Source organism: Echinops telfairi, unplaced genomic scaffold (genome assembly GCF_000313985.2).
Source record: "Echinops telfairi isolate 266 unplaced genomic scaffold, ASM31398v2 ScPeMD7_23;HRSCAF=83, whole genome shotgun sequence".
Taxonomy (NCBI): Eukaryota; Metazoa; Chordata; class Mammalia; order Afrosoricida; family Tenrecidae; genus Echinops; species Echinops telfairi.
Genome location: NW_022103920.1, coordinates 53,893,048 through 53,908,113, shown reverse-complemented (window position 1 = coordinate 53,908,113; position 15,066 = coordinate 53,893,048). Strand labels below are relative to the sequence as shown.

Below are 15,066 nucleotides of genomic sequence, written 5' to 3'. Positions count from 1 at the left end.
AGGGTCAGCAAAAAACAGGAAGCTCCTCAACACCACAGTGGCTACAGCAAGAGATTCTAATCTAACAATTGTGAGCACGGCACTGACCTGTCAGCGTTTTATTAGGTTGCACATAGGAACTGATTCCATGGCACCTAATGTAATAACAAGAAGCAATGAAAGTTGTATCACATGATACCTCAGTTATGGGGTCAATTCAATCTCTTACAAAACATCCAGAAAATTTGAAGTTATTTGAAAGTTTATAGTATAAACATAGTGTATTATGTATATATATTAGGCACCCCAAATTCTTAATTAATATATACCAATCAATTTGTAATGGTGATATATATTAGAGAAAATTAGACATTAGAGGGACATTTAGCATTAGAATTCTAGTGAAGTAACTTGCCATGATTTTGTTTTTCATATAGGGCAAACAGATGGCAACACTACCTATGAAAGATTCTAAACTCAATTCACTGAAATAATAAAATCAGAAAGATATGGAAATATATTATAAAGCTCTCAAAAATGAGCAAATTATGAAATAATTTTCATGTTCTATAAAACAAAAAAAAACGTAAATTATCAATATTTAAGAATTAAAAATAATCAACACTGGCTATATTTATATATATACACACATATAAAACAAAGCAACTTTCCATTACTGAAAATAAATAAAGTATGCCTTGATAATTACAAGTACATACTGTGACTTTTTCTATTCCAATTTGCCAAAATCACAAGGTCACACTGGAAATGTTCCATTATTTTTATGGCATACTCTCAAAAATCTACAAACACAAATGAATACTGTACACACTCGAGTATAAGCTGACCCAAATATCAGCCGAGACACCTAATTTTACCACAAAAACTGCAAAAAAATGTGCTGAAAAACTCGGCTTATACTCTGAGATGCTCACCTTTCCAACACTATTGCTGAAGACAAAGCGGGTGCCTAAGCAAATGTGGTGAAGAAAGCTGATGGTGTCTGGCTATCAAAAGATATAGTGTCTGGAGTCTTAAAGGTTTGGAGATAAACAAGTGGCCAGTTAGCTGAGAAACAACAAAGCCCACATGGAAGAAGCACACCAGCCTGTGTGATCGTGAGGTGGCGATGGGATCAGGTATCAGGCATCAAAGACCCAGAGCAAAAAATCATATTGTGAGTGGGGGAAGTTCAGAGTGGAGACCCAAAGCCAATCTGTAAGCAAATGGACATCCCCTTACAGAAGGGTCGTGGGGAGAGGACGGGCCAGCCAGGGTGCAGTATAGCACCGATGAAACATAGCTTTCCTGTTTCTTTAATGCTTCCTCCCCACCACTATCATGACTCGAATTTAACCTTACAAATCTGCCTAGACCAGAGCATGCACATGGGTACAGATAAGAGCTGGAAACACAGGGAATACAGGACAGTTAAACTCCTCAGGACCAATATTGAGTAGCCATAGCAGGAGGGTAATGGGAAGGTAGGGGGAGAAAGGAGGAACCAATCACAATGACCTACTATAACCCCCTCCCAGATGAATGGACAACAAACAAGGGGGTAAAGGGAAACATCAGACAGTGCAAGACATGAAAAAATAATAATAATTTTAAAATTATCAAGGGTTCATGAGGAAGGGAGGGTAAAAAATGAGGAGCTGATACCAAGGGTTCAAGTAGGAAGAAAATGCTTTGAATACTATGAAGGAAACAATGTACAAATGCGCTCAATACAATGGATGTATGTATGGATTGTGATAAGAGTTGTACGAGCTCCCAATAAAATGATTGAAAAAAAGCAAAAACAAAAAATAGGCTTATACACAAGTAAATACAGTTTATACACACATGAATTATCATTAAAGATTGTCAACAACCTTCTAGCTGTAAACCAGAAACTGTATTACCTGGCAAAATCCCAAAAAATTTATTTCTGTCTTTAAAAATATATATATATATAGCATTAAGCTATCCTAGAAAATCTTATCAATAATAGACATTGCTTAAGTGTTTTCATAAAAATTTCTTCTACATTTATTCCCTCATAGAAGTCAAACATTAATTTTGAATCTTCTCATTTGGAAGGGCGTTGAACATGACATTCTCATGTAAAATAAGCTGGCAATTTGTCCCATAGATAAAACTATTAATAAATGTCTCACTCTATAAGTGGTAAATACTAAATTTTGTGATTAAAACAACTTGAAAATCCTGGTTTGGCAGTAAACTATAAAGGCCACTTTGTCTCTATCGTCTTAAAAGTACAGATACTTGAGATACTGTTCTCCCTGTTCATCTAGAAATGTCCAGAGCCAACACAGTCATTGAAAATACTATGAGCAATTGTTTGATTCAATGGAAGCAGGTGATTTACTGTGTGGGAATAACGTGATTCAGAATTTTATACATTCATATAAAATACTGTAAAAATCCAGTAGCAGGAAAACATTTCATATGGTTCCAAACATAAGAACGCTAAATATAAAATAAGATAATAAACTATCAATAGTAACCAGGTAAGAAGAATTAATGTCAAGGGAGAAAAAAAGATCATGACTGATTAAAATGGACTAGAAAAATTTACATGGCCAAAGAAACAGATTAACAATGATAAATAGGAAAACAGAGATTGAAAAATTATAAACATGTACAGATTTTCATTTTCAAATAAATAAAAATTGAAATAACAAGATGTCTTTAGTATAAATCAATAAAGGCAAATAGGTATTTTCTCTATATATTAGATTTAAATATTAATAGTAACAGTGAAATGAGGATAGGAAAAATAACATGTTGATTCAACTTTTTGGGTAAAACATTTAGCAACATATACTAAATTCAAAATGTGCATACTCTTTAATTACAGTAATTATAATCATAGAAAGTATTATTACTAGGAAATAATATTTTAATAGGCAAATATGTGCAGATTAAGTGTTCAATTATATGTAACATTTTTATTAAAGGGGAAGTTTTGGGGGAAAACAATAGATCAATTCATTATTATTAATTTCTACATAGCATATTATAGCTCAGATATTGTAAGTGTTTCAAATAAAATGAAAATATACAGAAATTAAATTAAAAATGAATTTTTAAATTAAATTAAAAATGAAATGTTCCTAAAACATCTATCCAAGAATATTCTTGGCTGCATTACTCAAAACTTCCAAAGTGGAAACAAACAAAAGCTCATCAACTGATGAATGAATATATAAAATACTGTATATGCATACAAGAGATTATGCATCCAACCATAAAAGGGATGAAGTACTGATTTATGCTAAAACTCTAATGAACCTTGAAATCATGCTAAATCAAGAAGCGAGAAACAAAAGATATGTTTATACAATTTTATTTCCATGAACTGCTTAGAATGAACCATAAACATCATAAGACATCAGAAGTAGATAACTAGGGGTAAGGGGAAAGAAAGAAGTGGAAATAGGGAAATGACTTCCTAAATATGAAGCTTCTTATATGGTATGATGAAAATGTGACGGTTGCACAGTATTGTAAACATCCTGGATTGTACATATTAATATTGTGATTTATAAGTTATGCTGTCCTCAAATTTTAAAATCTTTGAAAAATAAATATGACTATAAAATATGCTTAAAATTTACTAAGGTCAAAATGCACATAACTTTCATGAATGTGGAAAGGGAGGCCAAAGTCTAAAAACCAGTAGAAAAAGACTGAAGAGTACCATTGAGTCCACAGCTACTGAAATCATGACCTCATATGGTTTGGCATTTACCAAGTTTAAGTTTTCACCTCTAATGGTGTCAAAGATCACTGACTCAAAGAGCTAATCAGTTTTTTTCAGCAAGATCTAAGGTAATAAAATTGATTTGAATCAGAACCAAAGATATGTCTACTATTTGCCAATACTAGGCAAAAAAGCAAAGGCCAATCAAAACAGGCCCTTGTAAATTCAAAGATCTAGTAGCCCAGGAAAAATACACAGCAAAAATGTCAGCTCAGAAGGTTAGTTATGGCAACTTTTGGGGGGGAACCCAAAGGAGTAATCTTGATAAATCTTCTCAAATTACACAACTTATTATGAAGAAGTTTTAAGAAAACAGAAAACTGCACTAGTGAGAAAAAGGCCCAGGGAAGTTAAGTCAAATAATGTTCTGTTTGTTTGTTTGATCACCACACTGCACCTGCTTATCCGAGGGTAACAAGAGCTGTTATCATACCAAGAATTCCGCTGGGAAATCATACCCCATCCTACAGTCCCTTCAGACCTCTTTTATTCTGAAAACTCAAAGAATATTAAAAAGGAACACTTTACTTTTCTTTTCTTGAGTCCCTTGAGGATGCCCAAACTGCCATTTTGACATGATGTGAAACAGAGTACAAAATTCTCCAGAGAAGGATTAGAGATGGAATACTATATAAACCTAGATGGAGAATATGTCCAGAAACAATAGCGTTGCAGTTCCATATTTTGAATGACAGTGTCTATGATTATATAGGAGCAATTTTTTGTCTATATCAGGGCACGTCAAAGGAGCAAGCTTAAGACTGCAGAGGCAGATGAGATAAGGTTTTCAATACCCCTTATTACCTCAGAGAAAGAGCACAAGAATTATTGTGATGATGGAAAATTCCTCAGCACAACTTTCATGACCTTTTACTCACCAATGCAGTTTTCCATTTAAAAAAATCTTCTTCATGACAACTCCTGTGGTAGTTATATAATCTGTTTTCAATTTGAGATTTAAGAGTGAAGGGGTGGAGATTAGCCTGTCAATTAGGTTGCAGCTTGATGACCTTACAGAAAGCACCTGGACACCATGCCACCACCAGACCCACAAGACTTTCCACCCACTGGCCTGTGACCTTCCTGCATTCGGCATCATTGCATCATGTGCTTCATGAGTCTGAAGAACAATTTATAGACTGGTAACAGATTTATGGACTAATATTGGACTTATGGACTTGACCTGGACTGGGCTGGGATATTTTCTCAATACTCAATTGCTCTTGTATATAAACCTCTTTCTTATACATATATGAGTCTCCCTAGATTTGTTTCTCTAGCCTACCCAGACTAACATAGCCCCTACAATCATCCTGGGTCTTTTTAGAAAATCTATTATTATTATTCCTTTGGAATTCCAAAACAAAGCCATCATGACTTTGAGTTGCCCTTTCTGCCTTGCACTAGAAGATTCCCTCAGAAGCCACTGCCCAACAATTTGAAACCACTAGCTGCTTTGATTGGACCTTCTTTTTTGAAGGTATCTTAATGAGATTACTGAATAAAATTGTATGCAACCATCCACCTATATCCACATGCACATGTATGTATATTAACATGCATATACACAATAATATATATGTGATGATATATACACAAAATTGCCAGAAGCAGTTATATCCTAGTCTATAATTTTTGACAGTTTTCTACCTATACCTTCTTATAGCTTTGTACTTGAACGTCTCCATCACTTTTATGGGGAGTATGTAGCAAAAGAAAGAAAAAGTAAATGGCAGCACAAGAAGACAAAATTATGTATGAAAAAAGATGTCACACAACTGAAGCTCTATGTTCACTTCCATTTATTGTTAAAGGAGCCCTGGTGGCACAGTGGGCAAACGCAGGGCTGTTAATCGCGTGGCTGACAATTTGAAACCATCAGTTGCTTCACAAGAGAAAAATATGACTGTTCTGTACAGATTTGTTTTTTGTTGCTAGATGCCCCTGAGCAGGTTCTAACTCAGCAACCCGATGTACAACAGAAGGAAGTGTGCCTGCTCCTGTGTCCTTCTCACAGAGACTGCAGCACTAAAACACTGCCCCGACTCAACAGCAACGGCTTGTCTGTGATTTTTAAAATTTATAATACTGAAGATCATCCACAGGAAGGAATGCAGTCAGATAATCTAGATGAAAGTAATGCTTAAGAACTTAGAGTGAGGAAAGAAGCTTTATAAAAGACATCAGAAGAATAAGAATAAAACAATGATGAGGGCTTAAGAATAAATAAACTACAGGAATACATTATTGATTGAAAAGATACACCAAAAATATGAAAATGTGATACTTAAAACTTTTCTAATTATTAACCTTAACTCTATAATTGGTTAAGTCTAGGGCTTTTAGGAATCTATTTTATTATAGTGGTAATATTACTATTCAAAGATTTTTAATTTACTATAAAATAACAACATAGGGGTTAATTTTTATTTCCTATGCAAATTTAAGAGACCGAACCTAATTTTCCATGGTACATATGAACACAGTTATTTCAAGAAGTGTTTCTATTAGGCTTTACTTTGATATAAAATTCATTGAAGTTTTCCTAAATTACCAAATACATAACTGAAAAGGATGTTTCTCAGAGTTGTCATGTCCATTGTCTGAAAGTCAAATTCTGGTAACCTTCAGAGACACTTTCTTATCTCATGTATCATGTTTCACCTGAGTAGGTGGACTTTTTATCAGAGGAACTGTGTTCGTTTCTCTACAGAAACAATTCAAGTCTCATTTTGAGTGCAAACCAAGAATCTAAAGTTGGAAAAGTTTCAAAAATGAACAAAGAAAACTCAAAAGCCAAGTAGAGTTTATCTTTCTCTTTTGTTTCTAACATTATTTACACTACCCTTCAAAGAGCGGCCTCATGGGGAGGTGACTATTTAACATCTAAGTCAGGAAGCGCTTTGAGGTTCAAGCCAGAGTTCCTGACCAATGCTCAGATATCAGAACATTTAACTGAATTAGAGACTATTTTAAATGGCAAACAACTACAGTTCTAATTCCCTTTCTGAAGTGTTTGAATGCAGGCCCCTTTTAAAAATGATCAAAAATTCAATTTTTCAACAAATTATTCACCGAGTACCTTTTGTATGCCAGGCACTGTCCCGAAGACTTAGGATACATCAATGAACAAAATAAACACTGAAGTTTATGCATTTTATTGGCAGTAAAGAAGTTCAATAATCAATTTTAAAATCACACAGTGTATTAGAAGTTGAAGGATGCTTTTTAAAAGGTGCACAAAAAGGATCAGGAGTGCTTGAGAGTGTTATAAGAGGAGGTGGAGTATAATGTAAAAGATGGTGGAATAGGCCCTGATGAACAGTTCTGAAGGAGACAGAGGAATTAATCATTCTGAGAGAACTGTGCTCTGTACCAAGAGAGCATCAGGTGCAATGGTACACTAGGGGAGGAATGTGCTTGATGCAGTTTTTAAGGAGGATGAGGAGGCTAGGACACAATCACTTTTTAAAAAATTTAAAGATCAGCCATATACAAACATAAGAAAAAGCCTAAGTTAAAAAACAAAAATGAATATGAATAGCAAGCCAAATGTTAATAATTATTATAGCTAGCATAAAAAACTGAGATACGTCATGATACTTTACCATGTTTTCCTTAATGAATATTACTAATAGGTTGTCTGTGGTTTTCTGTGATATTCAGAAGCTTTTTTCATTTTGTTATTTTCTACTTTACACATACCAAATTCACTACAGTGCCTGATCTTGATAGTACCTTGCTAAAGTATAGAAGTTCGCTTCTGACCACTTTATTATGTTAAATTCATTTAGAAATTTTATATATATATATATATATAGCTCGTTGGTCTGTAAAAAATCGAAGTCACAGCTCCTCCAAACCCCCCAAATTTAACTGTTTGTTAAGGCACTAGGAATCCACTTTCCTGTGAGGAGCCTTCCCTTACACACCTCCGCAGACTTGATGAGAGTCATTCCTGTACCATGTTCATTTGATGACTTGACACTTTGATATGCCATTGTCTGTCAATAATAAAAGTTTCAAAAATCGGTATAAAAATTTCACTTTTTCCATTAACTTTTAAAATCTCCTTTGTCTGCTTTCCTGAAAAGAGTTTCAATTATCTTTATGCTAAAAAGAAAATACAAAATCCACTGTGGAGGAGTTGCTTCCAATTCATAGCAACTCTATAGGACACGGACCTGTCCCATAGGGTCTCCAAGGCTGTAAAATTTTATGGAAGCAGGATGTCATATCTTGCTCCCATGGAACATTTGGTGGGTTAGAAACACCAACCTTTTGGTTAAGGGCTACTGCAGCGGTTCTCAATCTGTGGGTTGCGACCTCTTTGGGGATCGAATGACCCTTTCACAGGGGTTGCCCGATTCATAACAGTTGCAAAATTATGTAATTTTTATGGTTGGGGGTCACCACAACAGGAGGAACTGTATTAAAGGGTCATGGCATTAGGAAGGTTGAGAACCCCTGAGCTAGTGCTTTAACCACTGTCAAACCAGGACTCCTTTATGTGAAAGTATGTCCCATTAATGTTTGTACCACAGCCTAGATAGGTGACTGAATAAAAAAATTAAGGAGATAAAGAGAAAGGAGTTTGTTTGTAAGGGGAGGGAGAGGGTTTTGTTTGTTTAATGGCATAAGAAGAAGGTATACAGTTTAGGTTTTAATTTTAAGGAATCAATTTCAGAAAAAAAAAGGAACTCAGACTATGACTCATCTTAAGCAGAAGAAAAATAGGCAAGCATCAATCAACTCTCTCTGAGTTAGTGCACCCAGTGGCATCACCTGGGAAGGTTCTCTCTGATCACAGTGAATTTTTTCAAAAAGGCAGTTTTGCTCGAACATCGTTTTTTATGATGGCTGATTTAAGAGAACAGCATGCGTCTATGAAATTTTGTTTCCCCGCTCGGGAAAAATGCCTCAGAAACTGATGTGATGTTGAACACAGCTCACAAGGACAGCGTTCTGGGAAAAACTCAAGTGTATGAGTGATTTTTCTCGTTGCAAAAAAGGTGAAATGTCGATTGATGACAAATCTCGTTCTGGATATCGGTCAACTTCCAGAACGGACAAAAATGTCAATTCCTGCATTTGGAGTTCATTCCACTAGTTTAGACTGTTAAACAAGGTTCCATTTAGAGGTTTTGAAAAGATTACATAACAGTGTGTGACCCAAAAAGGCCTGATTTGTAGCAGATAGGGGACTGGTTTTGCCACCATGACAATGTACCTGCTGCCGCAGCCATCTCAATGCACCAGTTTTTGGTAAAAATCAGCATGCCTCTCTTGCCCCATGCACCTTAGTCAGCTGACCTCACTCCATAGTGACTTCTTTTTGTTTCTGCAAATGAAGAGGGGATTGAAAGCACAGCAGTTTGATGACATAGAAAAGGTGAAGAAAAAAAACGAGGGAGGTGCTGTCAGCCATCCAAACAGATAAGTTTGAAAAACTGTTTCCAAGAATGGAATCGCAGATTTGACAAGTGTAATGGAGAGTACTTTGATGGTGATAAGGTTATTTTGTATAAAAAAAAAAAATTAATTCTGGTGTTTTTTTTTCGGGTTACTCGCTCGTATATGACTACTATTATTTCTTTCATAAATGGTTGGTCACAGCCAACCGTGAAATCATCTAAGTCTGGAGTTTTCTTTGTTGGAATGTTTATAACTAGTAATCCAACACAGATACAAGACTATTTGGGTTATCTATTTTGTGTTATATTAATCATTAAGACATTAGTCAATGTTATCTATTTTACTTCTCTGGGTTCTAATACTTATTGCAATGACTACACAATACTCACAGCCAACAATCATGATTAAAGGGTTTATTAAGGAAGTTAACAAGTTGTAATGACAATGAGAAAAGCTCAGAATAGTTGTTTTCAGGACATGTTAACAAATGCCCAAAGGAGCATACCACTCTGCTGTAAAATTCAACCCAAAGGCATAGAGCTTAAATGCTGTGAGTCAGCAAACCCAGCTCCCTGAATTAAGCAACCAAGAGGCACTTCGTTCCAGTAAGCATCAACCCAAAGGCACTCAGCTCCACTTCTGTGGGTCAGCAAGCCCAACTTCCCAATTAATTGCCCAGAGGGACCCCATCCCATAAGCCAAAAGGATCCCTCCTGCCCAAAAGCACTCAGCTTTACTTGCTCAGTGCGCTGGGACGTCAACCCAACCACTCTGTTCCAAGTTCTGGCTCCTGGTTCTGCTGATGTTCCTCTGATGTCGTAGCTGACTTCGGGATCCAAGAAGTCCATTACACAGGAATCTCAGGCCCATAAGACCTGCTCCACTGCTGGCTCTTGATGGTAATGAGATGCCTCCTCCTGATTCTCAAGGCTTATTTTATACAGAGTAGAATGGCACTCTAGGGAATCATGTTCACAATTACAAGTATATCCTAATAGTATCATCTCCACCTTCTTACCAGATCCATGCAGGGAAAGGTCATTTGGTGGGAGTTAGAGATGGTGGCTAGAATGGCCACACAAACAGAAAAAGAGAAGGCAACGAATGTGCAAATGTGCTTTACACAATAGATGTATGTACAGATTGTGATACGAGTTTTATGAGCCCCCAATAAAATGATTTTAAAAAAAAAAAGCAGGAAGGATCCCCAGGCAAACAGTGTGGCTTAAGTATTTTTGGGTTTTGGTGTTGTTATGATGAGTTTTTGGTAATGATGATTCAATCGTTTTGGGAAATTCTTGCACTGTATCCAAGTATTTTGATCTGGTGCGTGTGGCTCTGTGGGAGTTCACATCTCTTCTCTCTGGCACAAGTGTGTGTGGAATGTTTCATTCATCTGAGGAGTCCAAAATAGCAAATGAATTAAAAAACATTTTTCTTTTCTCCTATTCAATGTGATGGAATGAACAAAAATGAAATAAAAATAAGCCATATTGTTTTAAAAATAAACAAAGAAAGCAAATGTGCCAATCGGCATAAAAAAAGTTCATTGGTTTTATACTTTTTCTTTTCTAATATGAAATTTGCTTGCAACCATCACAGATACTACTTATTGCCAAAACTTTTTCATCACACCAAGCAGAAATTCTGTATCTAGTTAAACAATAACTCCTCCCCTCCCTTCCCTAAAACACTGGTAAGCATTAATCTACTTTCTGTTTCTATGCATCTGTCTAGTCTATATATTTCAATATAAATGAGATCACAGATTATTTTCCTTCCTTGTCTAGCTTATTTCACTTAGCATATGATTTTCAAGATTCAACCATGTTATCATGTAACAGTGCTTCAATGATCTTTATGGTTCAATAATATTTCATTATATGTATATACCATATTTTAACTAGCATTTGTCTGTTGATAAGCATTAGAGTGTTCTAATATAAGCTTTTAATGCTAGAAGTCTCTCTTTAAGTCCTGTTTTAACTGCATCCCACAAAGTTGAATTTCATTTTTCATAGTTCAAAATATTTTTAATTTTTGCTACACCATACACAGATAAACACACCTATGTTCTTTGCACATTATGCACATAACAGAAAGATAAAAACAATCTAAACATCTGGATACATGAACTACAGCATATACACAATGGAATACTGTAAAATGTTGGAGAATAATGATGAATCCATGAAACCTCTCCCAACATGAATAAACTGGAGGACATTATGCTGAATGGAATAAATTAATCACAGGACAAATGTTATTACAAAAAAGTCAAGCTGATGCTTATGTACTAAAAGAAGTATTATTTGTTGGTTACCGCGGATGGGAAGGAATGGAAGGAAAACTCACTAACTAGACAGTACATAAGTGTTCATTTGGGGGGAAGAGTCAGGCAAGACAAAATAAGCACAAAGTTGGCATATCAATGCAAAGAAGACCCTAGAAGGTACACCAGAGTAAGAGGTAACAATTGTAAATGCTATTATATACACAATCCTACAACAACAAACAATAAGTTAAAAGTGGATATATAGGTAAATACATAATCTGAGTAGGCTTGAGATGGCATATGACAGAGTACCCATAAGCATATATATGTATGGGAGAGGATAATTCTATGTGCTGAAAATTTATCCAGGTATATAATAGAGCATAGCAGCCTTCAAAATGTTCATGGAAAAATTCTATTATCTTTTCATTTCATTTTCCCACAAAATTTTAAAGACATCCTCCTATGGGAGCAAAGTTATGCAAACTTTTAATCATAACCAAACACCCTGAAAGACTGAGTAAAGTGCTTGAGGAGTTAAGACCATAGTCTTGAGCAGGCGTCCTCAAACTGCCACCCGCCGAGGATATTTATCCGGCCCGCTGGGTGTTTTTGCCCCATTTGTTTTTTTACTTCAAAATAAGATATGTGCAGTGTGCATAGGAATTTGTTCACAATTTTTTTAAACTATAGTTCGGCCCTCCAACGGGTCTGAGGGACAGTGAACTGACCCCCTGTTTAAAAAGTTTGAGGACCCCTGGTCTTGAGGACCATAGACTATAGGTCAGGTGGCATTATATAGACCATAAAGATAATGTTCTACATTCCTACTTTGATAAATAGCAACTGGGGTCTTACAAGTTTACAAGTGGCCCAGTACGATATAACTGTTGGGTCTCTTCATGCCTGGAACAAAGATGAATAAAAAGAAAGGAGGGAAACACAAAGAACCAAGGAAATAATCCAAAGGACAAAAGGATTATATGGCTGAGACCAAATGATGCCCAACTAGCTACTTCTCTGATCAGGATCACAACAGTGGTCTGGACAAAGAGGAAGAAAACTATGTAAAACAAAGTTCAAAATCATTAAAAAACAAAAAAATTAACTGGCCTGATACAGACTGACATCTGAGACTAAGGCTGCTAGACATCTTTACACCTGGTACTCAATGGAATTCCAGATATCATCTTTCAGCTAAGGAATAGACAAGTCTATAAAGTTAATAACACCCATGAGGAATGTGCTTCTCAGAATAATGAACCATGTAAGTCCAAAAAGTTTCTACTACCTCCCCACCAAAAGAAAGTTCTGAAAGCAGGAAGGGGCAGAAAAGATGGACGAATGGAAATAAGGAAGCCAGAAATAAAGTAAGAAGAATGCTATGACATTGAAGGGAGTCTAACTAATGTCACAATGCAAAATAAGTATAAGCTGTTAATGGGATACTAATTTGCCCTGTAAACTTTCACAGTAAACTGTTAAAAAATAAGCCCTTGCATAATTCATATTCTATACTAATCACAGTGACTACAATGACAACTTATAAAAACTTTTTATAAGAGTTTTAAATTATTGATCTCACCAAGCTTAAAATATTGGCAAATTTTACTATATGAATTTTCTCTTTTGGTCATACTAGATTTCTAGTTATACTAGTGAGACTATTCCACATAAGTCAACAAAATACTCTATTTTCAATCTAGCAAGTGGCTCATTAGCTTCCCAGATATAATATTTACAGATTTTATTGTTTAGAAGTAATTCTGAAGATCTATGATCTATAGTTTGCTGAGGCATGACTAAAAAGATGACAGACTGATGTGTAAGAGAGGTGCACTTAAGTTAATACATAGCTGGCCATGCATTCTATAAAAGAACCATAGACTACATGGTACACATAAACTAAAGAACTAAGCTAATAAGGCAAAATACCTGTGGACATAAAAGTACATTAAGGGTCTATGGAATTCCAAGTGGCTTTTTTTCAGGTATTATTTATACTTATTTATAAAATTTAAAATTATTTTCACCACATAATATAATAATCCTGGTAATTTATCTTTTGCCCTTATGAAAATATAATTTTCTTATTAAAATTAACATAAGTTGAAAATTAGGAAGTATGTAGCATCAAAAATAAGAAAATAAAAATAATTAATGTTGCATAATACTTTTAAAATGCTAAATAACCAGCTCTCAGCAGATAAAGGGTCATCAGCGATATTATGGAACTCTTTTGAAACTGCAAAGGGTTTGAATGAATTTAAACTGCCTCCTGTGTAATTATATTCAATTCTTTGCTATGAACCAGTGTGACAACTGAGTTGATCTAAACACTTAAAATACAATTTGGACATTTTCAGTGTTTAAAAATATAGAACAGGCAACCTTCTGCTTGATTTTGAGAATCTATTACGTTATTACCAAAGCAGACTACTGGTTTAAAATCTTATCATTAAAATTATAAAGATAATAAAAAGTTAAGTGAAAATATCTGATGATCCAGTTTCCATTAAAGAATTTGTCTTTTAATCACTAAAATTTACACTAGATAATTTTTTTATGTTATCTACTGTGTTTTACAAGGAGCTTTATAGCACAGTGGTTTGGCACATTGGGATGCTACCACAGGTGAGCAGTTTGAAACCACCAGTTATTCTACAGGAGAAAGCTGACCCCAAGACTGTTTCAGAAACCCACAGTGGTAGTTCTACCATTCCTTATAGGGTCCCTATGAGTCAGAATTGACTTGCTGGCAGTGAGTAGTGTAAATATATTTTTTAAGTAGTGTAAATGTATTTTTCTTATTATAAGAAAATAAAAGTCAATTATCTATGTACATATACCCTTTAAAACCTACATATTACTTTTAAAATTCAAATATTCCAGAATTTATGGAAGTAGAAGCTAAGCAAACAATTTAATGCCTAGAGTACTTCTTTGCAAATTGATTGAAATATCCTGGAGTAACCTTAGCTACATTTTCATTAAAGATTTATTTCAATTACTTGTAAAAAGTAACTTTAGTCCTTATAAGTGGCAATTAATACATGCAACATTTTTACTATGTGTGAACATCTTTAAAATAGGTGTAAACCCAATAATGGTTCTTTTCTAAGTACATAGCTGGAAGATAAGCATGTTGAAGTCAGTTTGTTATTTCTCAAGAAGCAGTAAGGCTTCTAATTAACACTAGACTACTGTTTCTAAAATTTCAAGTGTATTATAATGGAAGGAAAAATAAAATATTAGTGCTGTTACCTTTTAGCCGGTGACTTAGAATCTGTTCCAAAATAGCTGCAAAGTTGTTAAATTCAGGAGAAGAATCATCAATTGTCTCAAAGCAGGATCGATCAATCAGGGTCTTCACAGAAAACCTATGACAGAAGAAAAATAAATTGTTTTGCTTTTTAGTCAGTTGATTCATTCACCAAAGTAGGAAAAATGAAAGGAAAGCAATCTGGCAAAGAAATACTTCAAAGGGCTGTATATTCAGAATACTCAATTTAATCAAATATGCTCTGTAAATATAAAATTTTACTCTTTTTGCCCAGAATTATCAGACTTTTCACTTAAAAGGGTATATGTAGGGCTTTCAAAAAGTTCATGGAAAAGTAGAAGT

General features: G+C 34.8%; 2 protein-coding genes across 7 annotated transcripts in view; one reads left to right on the top strand and one right to left on the bottom strand.

Annotated features, from left to right (window-relative positions):
- RUNDC3B (RUN domain containing 3B) overlaps positions 1–14,817 on the bottom strand; it is a 91,274-nt gene extending 76,457 nt beyond the window's left edge. For all 5 annotated transcript variants that reach the window (XM_045288723.1, XM_045288724.1, XM_045288725.1 and 2 more), the window contains exon 1: positions 14,706–14,817. The gene's annotated coding sequence lies outside the window, so the exon portion shown is untranslated. The remainder of the gene's footprint in view (positions 1–14,705) is intronic.
- ABCB1 (ATP binding cassette subfamily B member 1) overlaps positions 1–15,066 on the top strand; it is a 177,909-nt gene that overhangs the window by 23,994 nt on the left and 138,849 nt on the right. The window lies entirely within an intron of this gene.